Source organism: Nerophis ophidion, linkage group LG05 (assembly GCF_033978795.1).
Source record: "Nerophis ophidion isolate RoL-2023_Sa linkage group LG05, RoL_Noph_v1.0, whole genome shotgun sequence".
NCBI lineage: Eukaryota > Metazoa > Chordata > Actinopteri > Syngnathiformes > Syngnathidae > Nerophis > Nerophis ophidion.
Window position 1 is genome coordinate 39,219,610 of NC_084615.1, and position 19,979 is coordinate 39,239,588.

The 19,979-nt window shown below is 40.1% G+C and overlaps 1 protein-coding gene across 2 annotated transcripts in view; it reads left to right on the forward strand.

The window, feature by feature from the left end:
- Positions 1-19,979, forward strand: part of man1a1 (mannosidase, alpha, class 1A, member 1) — a 240,298-nt gene that overhangs the window by 74,103 nt on the left and 146,216 nt on the right. The window lies entirely within an intron of this gene.

A 19,979-nucleotide genomic window follows, 5' to 3' on the forward strand; every position in this document is an offset into this window, starting at 1 on the left:
ATGTAGCAGCTAACATGGACAAAATGATCACAGAATCAAATACCACTGCACCAATGTGGGAATGTTTTAGTTTTAATTTTGGGAACAAGATGAGCCTATCAACACCGACAAGCCAGTTTGCCCAGTGGGCGGAAATTCAACAAACCTGTACGCCCACCAGAAGCACAACCACCCAAAAGTACACACTCACTTCGCGTTCGGTAAAAGAAAGTCAGTGTGTCAACAAAACAGTGCTAAAAAGGTATGCGTCTCACAGAAAATATGCTTAAATACATCGCCAAAGGCATGTTGTCATGTTATGTCTGTGTTTCCTCGCTTGGAATCCGACAGACCTAAGTTTGTTTTGCATATGACCTGTTAATACTTTTGCGTAAACTGCAGTGTTTATATTGTTACTCTGCACCAGTTTAGTATCGTACAGCTCTACCTCTGCCTACATACATGTTCAATATTGAAATGTGCGTCTTTAAATGTCAATACGTAACTTAGCCATGTTATTTGATTTGATTGTTCCCTCACCCACTCCTTAACATATTTTATTGCTTTTGGTTCTGATTTTTATTCAAATGAAAAATGTTGCAAATAAAGTACATTTTATTGTTATTATTCCTTTCTTTATACAGCTTGGATTTGTTTTAAAAGTTCCATTTACATTTTACATCTACATGCCAAGTACCATGTTAAAACATACAAGAAATATAAGTGCATTGCATTTGAAAGGATATAAATGCATTATTATTATGGATTATTACATCATTAGTTATTTAGTCTCAAAATATAACAGCAATAATTTGTAGTTCAATATATCGTCAAGCAAATGTTGTTATCGACCCAGGCCTTTATACAGGTTTTAGGGGCCATTTGTAACGGCTAAAGCCTAGGGCTAGCGGTAGTGCCAAGGGGAGGCCAGAGCTTGAAAACTGACTTCCCTTCTTCTAAAACAGTGTACTGCTATTGTTTAGAGATATGGAATGGCCCTACAACATCGACCTGTTAGTGTGAATGCTTTTTTTTTTTTTTTTGTCCTGTCCAGCTTCTCAGGCAAATCATATAGTTGATGTAGATGCCCATATCGGCTGTTCAGATTTACTTTACAAAAGAGAAGTGAAGGATACTTCTCTTGTTGTCTTATTTGAATGTGACTTTATTAAATGTATTTATATTATCATTTGGTGCAGCCGGGCCGGAGCAGGAGGGGATAGAAAGAGAAAAAAAGGAAGACAGAGGGGGAAATTGTGGGGATAAGAGGGGGATTAGACAGAGAGACAAAAACAACAACAGCAAATACAACAATAACAACAACAACAATAGAACAACACCAGCACATACATATGTACAAATATGATCGTAAAAGTGATAGCAAATAAGCAGTTAGTGAAATAAATAATATAGTAATGACAATGAGCATTTTTACACTAAAACTGGAGCGATACAAATACCAATAGAAAAAGCGCTATTGATCATGAACAAAACCAATAGATTACCTCTATTATCAACAATAAAGTTGTTCAAATGCAACGATATGTATACATAATGATAGCTAGAAAAATAATAAAAATAAAAAAAAATAATAAATGAAAAAAAAAAAGAAGAAGGAATACTGAAAGATGCAAGGGCAGAGAGAGAGGCAACCTATATTAATCTTGTAGATTGTTATAGTAACAATAGGTTAAGCTTTGTCAGTGTGCCATGTGTTACCCAGTTTACCCTAGGGCAACAGCATTGATATATGTTTGATGAAACATGATTATGTGCATGAGTATATGCATGTATATGTACTTGTATATGAACGGAATGTGTATATGAATGTTTGTACAGTAAATGTATATGTACAGTATATGTATGTTTGTTTGTACAGTAAATGTGTATGTACAGTATATGTATGTTCGTACCGTGAATGTGCGCGTGGATGGACAGACTTGGAGTATGTAGGTATGTAATGTATTTGTGTATGTGTGTGGGAGCGTAGGTACCAATGTATGGACGTTTGTATGTATGAGTAACGGTGTGTGTTGTGTTAGTACATGTGTGTTTGTATGTACAATATATTTGACCCCCTAGTGTGTGTGGGAGCCAGAGTGCGGACCCAGCCGCCCAGAGAGCCCAACCCAAACAGCAGGTGTGGCGCCCAGGGAACCAGGGACCACGCAGCCAGGCCGGCCGGCGGCGGGAACCCCAGAGCCCGGCCCATCGCGCCGCCCGGAAGAGCCGGCAGCAGGCCGCAGACAGACGCGCCCGGCAGAGGACAGGGCACAAGAGAAGCAGCGGACGGCTAGACCCCAAGCCAGCGAGAGAGAACCCCCCACACGGGCAGAAAGACGGGACACCCCGCCCGGGGGCCCCCGCCCCACCAGCACCCGTTCCCCCCCGACCCCACCCCCACCCCCGGGGAGCACGGCGCGGCCCACACCAGGCCACCCCACCCGAGCCGGCCGTCACAGGACCACCCAGCGCAGGGCCGCGGGGACCACCCACCCCACCCGCAGGGACCTCAACGATGGAGATGGGACAACCAGCAACCGCCCTGTCGAAGTCCCCCCCTGAGGGAGGGGAGAAAAGGAAAAAAAAATTCAAATAAAACAAAACAAAACAAAAAAAATAAATAAATGTAATTATATATATATATATATATATATATATATATATCCATCCATCCATTTTCTACCGCTTATTCCCTTTCGGGGTCGCGGGGGGCGCTGGCGCCTATCTCAGCTACAATATATATATATATATATATATATATAAATATACATACACATATATATATATATATATATACACATACACATACATACACATACAAGTACATATATATACACATACATACATACACATCCATATACATATATACATATAAATACACACACATACACACATACATACATGTACGTATATATACACATACATACACACATACACACACACATGCATACATATATATACACACACACATACATACATATGCATACTTACACATACATACACACACATACATATATATATATATACACACACATATACACATATATACATACATGCACATATATACATACACATATATACATACATACATACATACATACATACATACATACATATACACACATACCTCCGCATACATATATATACAAAAAATAAAAATAAAAAAATAAGCTCACAGACAGGCTGACACACAACCTCACTACCCCAGCAGCTGGCCGACTCGCAGCAACTCGGAATACCCTGCAGCACCAAGCTACCACAATGGATGAGGGGACTAGACCCAGCCGGCCCCAACCAAGAAGGACACCTGGAAGGGATGGACGGCGGGACCCAGGGGCCCCAGACATGCAGCCCGGATGCAGTAGCCTGAGGCGCCGACCCCGATTGACCAGCATGCCCAGAGCGTATCCCCAGAAATATACATACACATATATACATATATATACATACACACATACATACACACACACATACATATACAACTATATACATCTGCATAAACACACACACACGCGTGTGTATGTATATATTCATACATACACATAGCGGCATACATATTATATAGCCATATATATATATATATATATATATATATATATATATATATATATATATATATATATATATACATATACACATACATATATATATATATACACGTACACATACATACACACATACACATATATACATATATACACATACACACATACATACATACATATATATACATATATACACACATACATACATACACACATACAGCCACACATATACATACACCTATATATGCAGAAACATACACACATACATACACGTGTATACATACATAAAAACATAAATATTAACATACATAAATATATACATACATATACACGCATACACATACATACATATGTATACATACTCACACATGCACATACACACATACATATACACATCTATGAACACACACATACTTGTAACCATACATGCACACCAATATACGTAAATACACACATTTGCATCCATCCATACACACATACACACGCACAAATATCCATACGAGAACAAATCCATACACATGTCGGAGGGACAGCAATGAAGTCCAGGCATCCACTGTCCACTGAGAACTAGCCGAACCCCCAAGCCCCACACGTCCGGCCGCGTACCCACGCCACCCACGGACAACCCCCCACAAGCCCGGCCCAGACAACGGTGTGAAACCGGGCGCGCAAGGGCGGCGCGGCAGGGCTCAAGGGCACCCCAGGCCCACACCCGACAATCCAATCAACACGACAATAAACAATTAGTGTTAGTGTGAATGCTAATTATTTTTTTTTGTGAAATAATTTTCAATTTCACACTTTTTTATTTTATTTACTATTTTTAACTGTTGCACTTGCCTGCATTGTTGCACTTCTATGAAAATAAACCCTGTCAAAATTTCATATTCATTTTTTACAACTAAAACATGAAACGCAAAATACATTTGTTAAAGAATACAAATGAACTTTCTCAGGCTTCTTTGTGTGGCTTTTTATGTCACAAGTAGAGCAGGTAAAACAAACACAAAAATATATATATATAAATATATAAATTCAATCAGATCAGAAACATTGGAGGAAACGGTATTAAAACCCGATGCTAACCACCCGTAGAAAATACATGGGTACGGCTAGTAGTTACTCTTAGCAAACAAATTCACTTACCAACTCGGCTTAATATCTCAACATCGACACACTCTTTCGTCGCAACCACGGCCCTGATGGTCGGCACATATAAGTTTACAACTAGTTGTAAAATGTTAGACGGTTGTTTTTACGATATGCAGGCGAACGACAACTTTAAAACATACCGGCTTCAGATGTCCCCATGCAGGCATAGCCGAGTAGTGCAAGAATGATATCTGGGATACACTAGCGCCCTCTACCACCAGGAGGCCGGAGAACAGGTGCCTCACATAGTGGGTCTTCGCAGCCGTTTTATGATTGCCCAGCACAAGAAATACGTTACACACAAACAGTTGTTGACAAAATACACTGTACATTACATACTCAGCTAACTAAACTATGGAAATGTATAATATAATTCATAAAGCAAAACGGTCTCACTGCACAGCAGTCAGCAGTTAGCCAATTCGTTGCGCAATCCATGGGGAGGCTCAACTGGCTGTGACTCACCGCAAGTAATTCTCAGTATTTCAATGGCAAATGTGAAATTAAGCGATTTTGAATTAAAAAAATATTTAAAACTGGTGAAGTTAAATGGAAAATAACTTTATAGTATAATCACTGGATACATATAACAATATATATATATTTTTTCTTTTTACATTTTTTTCTTTTCATGATGGCAGCTGAGACCTAAAAAAAAGATTTGGTCATTAACTGATAATACCATTGGTATTAACAACCAGCTTAGTGGCCTTGTGGTTAGAGTGTCCACACTGAGACTGGAATGTCGTGAGTTCAAACCCCCGCCGAGTAATACCAAAGACTATAAAAAAATGACACCCATTGCCTCTCTGCTTGGCACTAAGCATCAAGGGTTGGAATTGGGGGTTGAATCACCAACTTATTCCCGAGCGCGGCGCACACTGCTGCTCACTGCTCCCCTCACCAATCATGGGGTGAACATGGGGATGGTTCAAATGCAGAGAACACATTTCACCACACCCAATGTGTGTGTGAGACGATCGTTGGGACTTTAACTTTAACTACCGATTTAAAGATCGATCAGTCATCCTTCCCTTTCCCTGTATGTCTGGCATTGCAACAGAGGAGCCCCACAATTGTTTTCACATTGTCACATGAGCCAAATGTATCCCAAGAATGACACCAAGTCCACATTGTGAGTTCCCTTAAAATAAACTTGGAAAATAATAGCATTTTTGCAGGAAAACACAATAGGTCTGTCATATGTGATGATAATCTTCCATCCTCTCTCATTTACCCAGAAAAATGTATTGCTATAGATCTCCCTCAAAAGTTCACAAATTCTGTTATCGTGCAGGGGTAAATGTGTTGGAACATAAATTAATGTTTAAGATGTCACAAACACTTTTCAAGCGTGAAACATAGGAGAACATATCTGCAACTTGTGGATGGTAGAGCAGGTAGCAGACAGTAAGGAAGACTACAATTATAATTAATTATTACAGTAAAATACTTTGACAAGGAGCTGTACGAATGTGATTTTACTGCCATATGATGTCTAGTTTTAATACTGTGTAGCATAAAATGAGGAAAATGGCAGGGTGGATGGATCTTTGTTTCAACTTTTGTTGAAGTCATGTGTTTTGTTCAGTTAAGGTCACAAAGAAGATTAAAACATTGATAACACTTTCATAAAATCACAAGCTGATTAATCCATCCATTTTCTACTGCTTGTCCTGCTTTGTGTATACCCTGGACAAGTCGCCACCTCATCGCAGGGCCAACACAAATAGAAAGACAAGCAATAACGCTCCCATTTACACACTAGGGCCAATTTGGTGTTGCCAATAGAATGGGCCTCATAACCTCGCAACTTATTTCACAGTTTTCTGAAAAAGCTGACGGTCACTTTTTTGGCCGCTATGATCACAAATATAGGCCTGCAAAATCTCAGTGGCACTGATAGTAATAGACATTATTGCAACTTTTGTTTCAAATATATCTTCATCATTCAGCTCAGCATCTTATTTTGGGCTTTTTTTCTAGGCTACATCGAGCGTTTGTTTACTTTTGATGACACATAGCTTGATCAAAAGGAATTCATAATAAGCATCTCTCTGCTAATATGTGCTGGTCTCCATTCATGTACCAGTGTTACAAAACATAATAATTAAACAAAAACTTTAGAGGTGATATTTATACATGACCTGGCCAACAACACTTCAACTGTTTCTTGACGTGAAATTACTTTTTAATTTGGCAGGTAGCTGCTACTTAAACAAATTTGTACCACTGATTGTTCACTGTTGGAATGATTTTACTGTGTGTACATTGAGTGTTTAACACACGCATTTTACCATTTTTGTGGTGATCAAAATGTTGTTTGACCTCATAGACCAGTTCAGTTACAGTGCAAAAAGGGTCAACAACCCTTCAACCTTTGAACGGCTGTTAATAATTTGCATGGTTCTTTTTGTTTGCGCTGTACGATCATCTGTGGACATGTCTTTTTAGGAGGTGGATTCATAAACTTTTGAATCGGGCCAGGCCTTATCTTTACTTTGTTGGCTTGCATTTATTTCCATGCCATTAGAAGGATTCCTGGCATGCTGATCAACAAGACGCCTCCAGACTTTGAAAGAGAAGCGATGGAAACCACTGTATAATCATTAGTGTTTTCTACTGTGGACCAGAGTATATAAACAAAAACAAACATAAGCTTATCTCTTTAAACCAGATGTCTTAATCAAATGCTGTTATTTTGGCCATTAACTATTATTTGGTATCGCATTGGTAATCTTGTTAATGTTTTCACTGTTTGAATTTCAATCTAAATCATTGCAGCATGACAGCATGTTGCTTGCTAGTGGATTCAATATCAAAGAAAAAAGCAGTGACATGTCAATTTAAAAAAAGAGTTAAACCACATAATCATGCAATATAGTTGGGTTTTATGTTTATTTTGCTACAACATATACAGTATGTGGTACAACAGGTTAGTCTGTCGTTTATTTGTAAAGCCAACATCCAGTGAATGTATTAAGAAGGGAAAAGGGCAAACAAAGTGATATCAGATACTGGCCACAGTTGGAGAGTCTGGACGACGGAACTTGGGGATTGGTTGAGTGAGAGGAGGGAGAGAGATACTGCAAATAGGGTCAGGACGGAACGCTGTACCTTAAAGAGGATTTATTATGCTAAACCAACTTTTCTCACGTATCGGTACCTGTCTTTGTGTATATTTTGGATCCACATAAGTCCCTAAAACACCAACATCCATCCATGGAAGCATGGCAGAGATATTTGAAAAACAACCTTCCTTCATACTTCCTCCAAACGAGCCATTTGAAATTGGCCCCATTTGTGACGTTTTCCCCATTGGTAGCCATCCAGCCATGCATCCAATTTTTACCGCTTGTCCCTTTCTGGGTCGCGGGGGGTCGCTGGAGCCTGTCTCAGCTGCATTCGGGCAGTAGGCGGGTTACACCCTTGACAAGTCCCCACCTCATCGCAGGGCCAACACAGATAAACAAACATTCATACTCACATTCACACAGTAGGGCCAATTTTAGTGTTGCTAGTCAACCTATCCCCAGGTGCATGTCTTTAGAGGTGGGAGGAAGCTGGAGTACCCGGAGGGAACCAACGCAGTCACAGGGAGAACATGCAAACCCCACACTGAAAGATCCTGAGCCTGGGATTGAACTCAGGACGATTCAGGACTTTCGTATTGTCAGGCAGATGCACTAACCCCTCTGTCACTGTGCTGGCCATTTTAGTCCAACATTGTAGGGGTGTTGAACTCATTTTCACCGAGGGCCCCTTTCGCATTTATGGCTGCCCTCAGAGGGCCGCTTATAACCGTGAATATTTTATGAATTTACATTTATTGGGATTCACCTCATGGTATTATTATGCATTTGCCCAAGCATTTGATTTTTATATATTTTTTACATACACCGTAAAATATTTAAATTTTGCAGCAAAAAACTGGCAGCTCAGTCGCCACAATTTTACCGTAAAATTTACGTCATACAGTGTATTACTGTAAATGGAAAAGAGTTGCTATAGTTTTTTACAGTAAAATCCTGGGAATTGAGCTGCCAGTTTTTTTTACCGTTAAATTATTTGGCAATTTTACAGTGTACGGTGTGATGGATAAGCAGATGTTTATTATTTTATTACTAAAAAATTTGAAATATATGATAGTATATTTGTTGCATTATTAGTTAATATTACATTTTTCAAAGTATGCAATTGCATGCAATACACACGGGTTATATTTTATGTAGCGCCTTTCTAGATAGATAGATGGATGATAGATAGATAGATGGATAGATAGATAGATAGTACGGGGCGGTATAGCTCGGTTGGTAAAGTGGCCGTGCCAGCAACTTGAGGGTTCCAGGTTCGATCCCCGATTCCGCCATCCTAGTCACTGCCCTTGTGTCCTTGGGCAAGACACTTTACCCACCTGCTCCCAGTGCCACCCACACTGGTTTAAATGTAACTTAGATATTGGGTTTCACAATATAAAGCGCTTTGAGTCACTATAAAAAAAGCGCTATATAAATATAATTCACTTCACTTAACTTTATTGATTCCTACGAGAGAGTTCTCTCAGGAAAATTAAAATTCCAGCAGTAGTGTACTGAATTGAGATCGAATTTAAAAAGTAAATAATCGGGGTATAAATGGAAACAAAATAGAAAAATATTAAAATAAGAATAAAAAAAAAATCAACAATACCCCCAGATAGGAGTTGTACAGTCTAATGGTGTGTGGGACAAAGGAGTTTTTAGTCTATTAGTCCTGCACTTGGGATGAAGGAGTCTAGCACTAAACTGGGGCTCCTCTGGCTACTGATAACGGTATGCAGAGGCTGACGGGCATCATCCATGATGCTCAGTGATTTGACCACAGTCAGCTTCTCTGCCACCGTCACCAGTGAGTCCAGTTTTATTCTCATCGTAGAACCGGCCCGTCGGATCAGTTTCTCCAGTCTGGAGCTGTCTCTTTTAGATGTACTGCCCCCCATTACACTACCATGTAGTACAGAACACTGGCAAACACAGACTAATTTCTAAGCACCCAACGTGCTTTACACTGATGATTAGCTACTTTGTAGCCTCAGCTTCGCTTGGGTAAGCCATAGACAATATAATGAATCGATGTAAACAGAAATAAAGCTAAATAAACTGGAAATGAAGCTGTACCAATATAAATGAAGCTATAGAAACACATGTAGCAATGGAAATTGACGTGGTGCTTTAGAAACAGGAATGACGTTTAAAAAAACTGAAAATTATGCTGTAGAAACTAGAACTAAAACTATAGAAATAGAAATTAAGCTATCGGAATGGAAATTAAGCTATAGAAACTGGAAATTGTGCTATAGAAACGAAAATGAGAACCACAATATTACCGGTCTATCAGACTGTCTTTCCCCGGGGTTTATTGAATGGATGTTGGTTAGCCATTTTGTCTTCCTGGTGTGGTTTCCATTACATATTTTATAGGTTACTGGTCTTGGTATGGAATGGAGTTTATTGGCTACAGTTCTCCAAAAAGAATAACAGTGAAATTCATGTTAAAGAGTTCATATCATATATTTTTTTTCAACATTTAAAACAAATTGCCCAAATGCCGCTGAGATAGGCTGCAGTACCCCCGTGACCCGGAACAGGACAAGCAGTAGAAATTGGATGGATGGATGGATGGATGGATACCGTATTTTTTGGACTATATGTCACAGTTTTTTCATAGTTTGGCCGGGGGTGCGACATATACTCCGGAGCGACTTATGTGTGAAATTATTAACACATTACCGTAAAATATAGAAAAAATATTATTGTCTCATTCGCTGAATTGATGAAGAAAATATCAGCAATCTTAACACACACGTCAGCAATCGTCACACACATGTGAACCAATAAGAATTCGGCGGCGGAGGGTAATAGCAGAAGTGCATTGTGGGTCATGGAATGCTAACTGCTATATGTTATATGCTACTGCCGTAGCTATTACAATGGATCATTTCATCATTGCGGTAACTTATAAAAACTGAGAAGCGCTGAACACAAATGGCACTTATTCAGCCTTTTGTTCACTATTCTTTATTTATTTAAAATTGCCTTTTAAATGTCTATTCTTGGTGTTGGATTTTATCAAATAAATTTCCCCCAAATGCGACTTATACTCCAGTGCGACGTATATATGTTATTTTTTCTTCTTTATTATGCATTTTCGGCCGGTGCGACGTATACTCCGGAGCGATTTATATTCCGAAAAATACAGTAGTTATTGACAAATTGTAATTTATAACCAGCCACCCACACCTTTTCAAAATCTCCCCGAACCAGTCCCAATCGTTTGTGCTATGTGTGTGCTGGTGTGTGTTGCAAACATTGTTGCTGGGTATGAATATTGAAACATTAATGCCTTAAAAAAACGATACAGTTAGACAAAAAATGCTTGCAGCATAAACCAGCACAAACATTGCACAAACGAGTGGGACAAGTTTGGGGTGATTTGGACAAGGTCTGAGGCTGGAAGACATCTCTCATCAGAAAATTCTTTTTAGAATAACTTAAAAACCATAACGGCACAATCAAAGATGTTTGTAGCACATAGGTAGACCAAACGATAGGGTAAGGGGGGATCTTCACACGGGTTCCTTACATGTTCCTTACATGGTTAGTGTTGCCGGCCTGGAACCGTGTCACACCTTTTAGCTCAGAGCAAATTAGCATGTCTGAAATAACTCGGGCCAGCAAGTCCTGATAGCTGCGGTCAACCTGCAGAATCCTGAGCTGTTAATCCAATTAGAGGCAGAACATGGAGACGCTGACCATGAAGCCAGTAACACAGGAAGGTTTCGCCATTAGTAGCGTTTGAATTTTTTCTCTCAATTAGCGCTTTGCACCTCATTGTATGATGTTTTAATCAGGATTTCTCCGCTGAGCACACTCTTTCCACTTTTTATGGAAATATGCTTGTTGGAGCCACAACAATAGTACAGCTGTACCTCTGTTTTTGTTACTAATCCTTTCCATAAAGTCCAGCAACAACTAAATTGTCCAAAAAACCATAGCAATTTCTCCTATAAGAAATAATAAAAAAAAATCTAATAAATATTTTCAGACAGCCAAAAAATATTTTTGTAGAGAAGAGGTTGAGTGCAAAAAAAATAAATAATTAATAAATTAAAGTGGGGTGTATTGTTGACTCAGTTATTTTCAGTTAATTTTCATTTTTTCCTGATATGACCTTCTTCAGGCTGCAGATTGGCTAAAATGACCTCGGGGTTTGAGACTAATGCACCACCTGTTGCTAAAACATGACCAAGAGCGCTAGGGGTGATTTGTAAAAAGTATGAAGAAAGGGGAAGACAGAGAGATTTTCTGCGCACATGCAAATATATCCTGATGCTCATGCAGCGTGACAGACTCTTCAATCACAGAGGGTCTTTGCTAGGTTGCATCACGAGAGCTGAATAACTGGTGGTTTCATGCGCTACTCGTAGTTATGTGCCCCACTGTGATGGAGTGTAGCAGAGGATTAATTAGCAGTGAATGCCCATAGTATATGCTTATCACGCCTCACTTTATGCACAGGCATGCTTATACAAGCTCAAATTGATGATGGATTAACACAATATCAGGTCTTTAAGTCTAGATTCAGTGCTGGCAATTAGCATTTAAGACAGGTACCAGCATTGGCAAGGTGGAAAACATTCACATATAAAGCTTCTTCATCTGCTAATACAGACGCACAACAAATTTAGAAGAAGAAAAGTGCGCATAAGCTCCCCTGCACATCAGATAGACAGCTTCCGCCCCGTTTAAACCCGCTAATTAAAGCTAGTGAGGCTGCTAATTACAGCTCTTTGCTGCGTGTCACCTAGCTAGACGTGCTCCAACACTCTCCCCTGCAACGCTGGCGGAGGTCGAGAGCTCCCTTGCTGGCTCCTTCGAAATCACAGCCACGCAGACCTGTCACGCTATCTTGCGTAAAAAGTGAGCAGTCACGTTCACAGCACGCCGAGAGATTAGAATTAGACATCTGAAGTATGGATTGATACATTGAGATGCAAACAATATCCTGGTTAAGGTTCATATTCTCATTAAGACATAACCTGTTTGCATCCACAAGAAGATTCATGTTTGCTCGTTGATATATTGTTCAAAATAATGCCATGACATCAAAATTAAATACACTTATGGGGAGGGGGTTTCGGCCAAAAACACGGACTCCAAGGACAACATTTTCAGTTGACAAAATTGTGTGCTGCTTGTTGCAGTTGAGTTTTTATCCTTAAGCCCAAACTGGACTTAAACCTGTGCGGGTCATCTAGTCAGTGATATTTCATTTTACTTGAGCTCTCCCGAGCTGCTCTTATCTTTGTTTGTGCAGCCACTGTGTGACAGGTGAGAAGCTAGTAGAGCTGAAAATTAGATTTCTAAGCTGGTTGGCACAGCCTGACTGAGTGCGTGAGGGGCGGACATCTAGCAGGTGTCTCGCTGATAGAAGGACCCGTGAGTCCAACTGGTGTCTGCACTGGCCACTTATAGCTGGCTCATTCCCACTAATTACCAGCGAATGACACATTGGTGTGCTTTTTTTGTGTACAGTGTTGTATGACAACAGAGGCGCTGTTGTCGAGCGCCTAGAGAAGGGGCGAAGGCTGAAGGGTTTTGGAGGGGTCTTATCCACAGGCCCACTACAAAAAGCTGTGGAAGGATGCTGGAGAAGCAGGATTAGCGGGAAGAGTCTGAGATGAGCGTGCATGGCAGCCAAATGCTGCGATGAAAATAACAGGGAATATTGGCGCCTCAGCAGAACTGGGTGGCTGCTTGGGTTTGGCCTTTAGCAGAGTTGAGCTAATTAATCTACCAGCCATCATAATTAGCATTTGAATTGGTCATTTAGCGCCCCCATTCTGGAAACATCCTATTACCAAGTCAATCTCGCCGAAATTTAGAAATTATAGTTAGCTATTTTTGTGACTCATACAAAGTTATGTCACGGCTCACATTTATGAAAATATACTGTAATACTCAAGCAGACCTGTACAGTGCGACAGATTTACTCGTATAAGCGCCTAAAAGTATATTGTGCGACTCGGAAAAAAAGTAGCACCCGTGCAAATACTAGATTCCAACACTTACATTCTCATTTTGCTCTTAAAATACATCTTTAAAATTATATCAAATAGAGTAAGACCTAGGGAAAAAACATTGTTGTCATTGGACCATACAGCTGCCATGTCAACCTATTTTCTCACTGGCACCCGTCGATGGCGGACACTCCCTATTTCTCTTGCCTGCCTCTTTGTTTTGTTTTGTATAAACTTTCTTGTTGCCTCATTTTGCATTGCTCTCTAAAATCAAAACATGCCTCTAGGGATGATGTCAAAAACCGGTTCTCCCGATTGTTCGATAAGAAAAGAACTGATTCCATGGATTCGAATCCCTTTTTGAGAAACGGCCACTATAGTAAAGAAAAATATTTGGTTCTTTATTCGAATCCTTGGGAACGAATCCTGTGTCACAGGAAATGTCCTGTGGCACGTCAAAGGAAATGACGTAGCTCAGTCATTCGGCGGCAGATACATAGGCAGCAACAACAATGGACCGGAAAAAACGCTCCAAGGCATGGCTTCACTTTACTAACAAATATGACGAGGAAACTCCTATCTGCGATTATTGCCAAGCATTCCTGTAAGGGGAGCAGTACAACAAACATGTTGAGTCATGCTCAGGCCTAAGCATAGTCAGTGGCTAACCGTAACCTTAACGTTAGCCTTTTTGTATGTGTCTGATAACGTTACCGGTATCTTGTAGCCTACACCACCACTCCAGAGTTTGCAGGTCTGTCTAATAAGCTAGTTCATGCAAGATGTGAATTAGGATAATGTAAACATTATCCTATTTCAGATGATGACATTCATGACAGCCAGAGTGACCAGGGCAGTGTTTGCTCTGTTTATTAATTTTTTTTCTTAAAAAATAAAAGTGAGCTTTTGTTAACCCAAGCATTGTGTTTTTTTTTTCCATATACAATAACCTATCTGGATTCGATAAGAGAATCGATAAGGAATCGTTTCGATAAGAGGATTCGATAATGGGATCGAAATCGATAATTTCTTAACAAACATCATCCCTACATAGCATCAAAATTGACAAGTTCTCGGTTTCGGGGCAACCTGTGTCTTGAGGAAGTTGTTGTAGCTGGACACTCGACAAACTCTTGGGAGGAGAAGTGCTGCATGCCTGGCAACCCTTTCTCTAGATATCTACCTATTTGGAATTATGACAACGTGACATCTGCTGATTGGAGTAAGCGTTGCTCTGGTTTGTCCACAAATTGGAAGATGCTGGCAGCCTTTAAAGTACACTAAAGCTGCCACAAATGATTGGAGGTTAAGGAATAAAGGTTAAGGATGATAACATTTTTAATATGCATTACTTTCAATTAAATAAATGAAACTGCTTATTTCACAGGATTGTGTAGTTCTTGATAATTAACATCAATATCAAAATAAATAGTCTTAATAATAATAATAACAATGTAATGTGGGAGGGTTCTCCTGGGACCGACAGATCTTTCGTGAGCCCGGTAGTCTGGTGTAACAAGTCTTTTATTTTCATACAGTAGTATGGTTTGCTTTCCAGCAAAATATCTCTCTGACTTTTCAGTCCAGCGTGTCTCTGCTTTTCCCTCTCTCGGTTTCCTGCGTCTGCTCACCAGCATCTCCAACTCCAACAACGTGTCTCTTTCCGCATGCTGCTAATAAAGACGACAGGTGATTAAATAACAAGTCCCAACTGAGCAATCTACTCACCTGCAGCTGGCTTCGAGGCCAGTCCTTACACACCCCGCTCCGCGGCAGGCCCGCAGGCCACGCCCTCCCTCCACAAACAATATCTGATTTTTCATCCTAGAGAAAAACAGTAAATTCCAGTAGTACATTCAAAAAGAACCAATGCTTAGGCTAAGTGTTCCTTTTGCCCACAATGACGGTACCATGTTGAGCCTTTATATTATTTAGTCTACAGCCAGGAGTGTTTACTTTATGGGGTTTTCATTCACGTTAAAGTACCAGTCTAATGGAAAAGCAAGTTGACGTGTGTTTCATTGTATTCATTAAACCATACCCAATTGTATTACCAATCCGCAAAGTTTGTAAAAATACCGTCTAGACATCACAAAATACTAAATTTTAAGAAGGCCATTTTGAGTATTCTGCTCCGAATGTCTCCGGCAATTTCCATAGATTTGGGATCTGAAGATATCACAAGGGGAACCCCTATGCACTCTGCCCAAATCAGCCATACTTGACACATCCACAAATTAGAAAGGGTTGTGCTGTCTATCAGTCACAATCCCTATTTAAGACATGAACACGTAAGTTTTTATTCTTTTATAATGCATTCTAAGTCGCAAATAAATAAATAAAAAGTCAGCTAATAATTGAGTCAATCATGGCTCTCTAATCCGCCCACAAAGCTTTTTAAATAACCTTCCCAAACCTGCCGACAATACTCCATTTACTTACTGTGACCTGAATATTAGCATATTGTTATTGTAAGTGCTATCACAGACAAGTGTGCATTGATTAAAAAAAAAAGCTTCTGCTGCTGTACTGTGTTGTGCCAAAAGTTGATTACCGTTGCGATAGCGTGCAGCACTTGCTTTACCTGCATTGCTGGGGCTTTGTCTGTCAACAGCGGATTATTACGTGTGACACAAACGCTTTATATTCATGGTTATTGTAACAGTATGTGTTTGAAAACTAATTACAGTAACTCTTTAGTGTCAATATCAGCGATTTAAAGAATACTTCAACAAGTAAACAGTACAGTAAGTACTTTATTTTGTATATATATTATTCCGAAGAGCATTCTAGTGAATTATCGCCATATGAGATGTTAATATCAAAATATTAGTTTGAATCAATTTTTGGTAACAAATGCTCGTTTGGGTAGATTTGAGCTTTTTACTGGGTACTTCAAAAAGTAAACAGTACAATAAGTACTTTATTTTGATACATCAACAGTCAATTTTATTGTCAATTCTTCACATGTACAAGACATACAAGGAATCAAAATGAAATTTTCAGCACAGCGCGGCCAATGATGCTCACTGTTCCCCTTACCTCCCAGGGGGTGATCAAGGGTGATGGGTCAAATGCAGAAAATAATTTCGCCGCACCTAGTGTGTGTGTGTGTGTGTGTGTGTGTGTGTGTGTGTGTGTGTGTGACAATCATTGGTACTTTAACTTTAACTTTAACTAAATACGATAAAAAAGGCAAACTGTCCTTTTTCGGAAATACTAAAGAGTTAAATGATTAAAACACATATCCTTACGATAACCACAAATATAAAGTGTTTGTCTCACACGTAGTAATCCATTGTGGACAATAGAAGCCCCACCAGTGCAGATTCAGCGAATCAATTTTTGGCACAACACCAGTCAATGTCCTGCTGCTGCTGCATCACGTCTCATCAAAGTTATTTTAGATCATAAATCATGCCTTTCATCCGGACGAAAGGGTGATTTAGCCATAAACCTAGAAGTTGTTAAACATCTGTGACATTCAATGTATAGCCGTAGATGGAGACGGACAAGACAACTGAAAGTGGTGTCTGCAGGCAGCAACTTTTCCTTTTAACCCTTTGTGTGGATTATGAATAATTTTTCATCTAAACTGGAATATTAAAAACATTCTATCAGTCATCATAGCAGTGAGAGCAGACATTGGTAAAATGGCCGTGCCAGCAACTTGAGGGTTTCAGGTTTGATCCTCGCTTCTGCCATCCTAGTTACTGCCGTTGTGTCCTTAGGCAAGACACTTTACCCACCTGCTTCCAGTGCCACCCATACTGGTTTAAATGTACCTTAGATATTGGGCTTCACTATGTAAAAGCGCTTTGAGTCACTAGAGAAACGCGCTGTATAAATATAATTCACTTAACATTGTAGCAGTGATTGTTTTATTATGTTTGTTGTTTATATGTCTTGTTTAGCACTTAGCAATTCTGCTACATGATGCTTAATGTTTCACTAAAGCGGGATCTGTTTAACACACAGTTTCTAAAATGTGTAGCGCATCCTCATATCCAGGCTTAAAAATATGAGGCTCTGGATCATAAGTTTTCCCAAAGTAATCCTTGTTGGCTTTCAAAGTTTGCATGATTTGCATTGTTGTTGTTGGCGAAGACAACGAAGGTCCCCCTGAGTTCATCACAGATCACGTGACTGGCTTGCTCTTTATCTCTCAAGATGGCTCAGGAATCTCCGTGAGATTTGTAATATTTCAAACTTATCAATCTATTTACTTGTGAACTTTGTAAGTTGTTGTGTGTTTCAAATTTTATATATATATATATATATATATATATATATATATATATATATATATATATATATATATATATATATATATATATATATGATAGTATATTCAATATAAAGGCAACTTGTTTTTTCATTATGGTTCTTTAAACTAGCGTGGTCTAGTGGGTTAGAGAAACCTGCAAAATCCACACACATCGTCACCTCGTGTCACTAAATATGAAAAGTGTGTTACATATTTTATGTTGAGAGTTTATTGTATCGGCTTATTAGTGATTCCTAAAGCCCAAAAAAAGTCTGCGGGCTATAGAGCGTTTTCCGTTCGGGCTCCAGTACTCTGGAATGCCCTCCCAGTAACAGTTCGAGATGCTACCTCAGTAAAAGCATTTAAGTGTCACCTTAAAACTCATTTGTATACTCTAGCCTTTAAATAGACCTCCTTTTTAGACCAGTTGATCTGCCGCTTCTTTTCTTTTTCTTCTCTGCCCCCCCCCCCCTCCCTTGTGGAGGGGGTCCGGTCCGGTGACCATGGATGAAGTACTGGCTGTCCAGAGTCGGGACCCAGAATGGCCCGCTGGTCAGGACCCAGGATGGACCGCTCGCCTGTGTATCGGTTGGGGACATCTCTACGATGCTGATCCGACTCCGCTTGGGATGGTGTCCTGTGGACGGGAATCTCGCTGCTGTCTTGGATTAGCTTTGAACTGAACTCTCGCGGCTGTGTTGGAGCCACTATGGATTGAACTTTCACAGTATCATGTTAGACCCGCTCGACATTCATTGCTTTCGGTCCCCCATTTGAGGTCCTCTCCAAGGTTTCTCATATTCATCATTGTCACTGGCGTCCCACTGGGTGTGAATTCTCCTTGCCCACTGGGTGTGGGTTTTCCTTGCCCTTATGTGGGTTCTTCCGGGGATGTCGTAGTCGTAGTGGTTTGTACAGTCCTTTGAGACATTTGTGATTTAGGGCTATATAAATAAACATTGATTGATTGATTGATATTTTATGCTTTCACACATTTATCAAACGTTCTTAACTTAGTTTCGCTCTTCCAACTTCTTCATTTCGTGCACTGGGCTTTGAGGAGTTGGAGACGTTCTCACATTTGGATTACAGGCTTCTGTGTGCGTTAGATTTAATTCCAATTTGGACTGGTGATGCTTTGTGTTGTATAGCACTGTAGTATGTATGGGTCACATGAGGCAGAAATTAACCCACAACTGGTCAAAGAAGCCGTACTGACATGACAATTGCGGATATGAAAATGTGGTACTGGCGCATATCAATCAATCAGTCAATCAAACTTTAATTGTATAGCCCTTAATCACAAATGTCTCAAAGGGCTGCACAACCCACAACAACATCCTCAACTCAGATCCCATCTCGGGGCAAGAATAAAACTCAACCCAATGGGAAGAAAGTGAAACCCTGGAAGGCACCGCAGATGTGATGCCTTCTCCCCTGGTGCAATGGATGCCGAGTGGATATGGTTAATAACGTGAGAGTCCAGTCCACAGTTGGGCCAGCAGGTGATCATCTAGCATGTAGACACGTCGGTGAGCCGAGACGTCACCAAATGATGCATAAAGAGTGGTCCAACCCGAGTCCCGACTTCATAATGTGAAAAACCAGTCTATTGGGAGGCCAGCAGAGGATCATCTGAATAGAGACAAGTCAGCAGCGCAGAGACGTCCCCAACCGATTCATAGAGCAGTGGTCCACCCCGGGTCCTGACTTGGAACAGTGAGCGCGTCCTCCGTGGTGGCTGATCCGTGGTCGCCTAATAACCTCTCCCCGCAGGAGAGGGGGGCCGACCACAAAAGGGAGACGGCATATCAACTGGTCTAAATAGCTGTCTATACAAAGGCTAGTGAATACAAATGAGTTTTGAGATGCGACTTAAATGCTTCTATTGAGGTAGCATCTATAACTGTTAAAGGGAGGACATTCAAGAGTACTGGAAAATAAATAGAAAACACTCTAAAGCCCGCAGACTTTT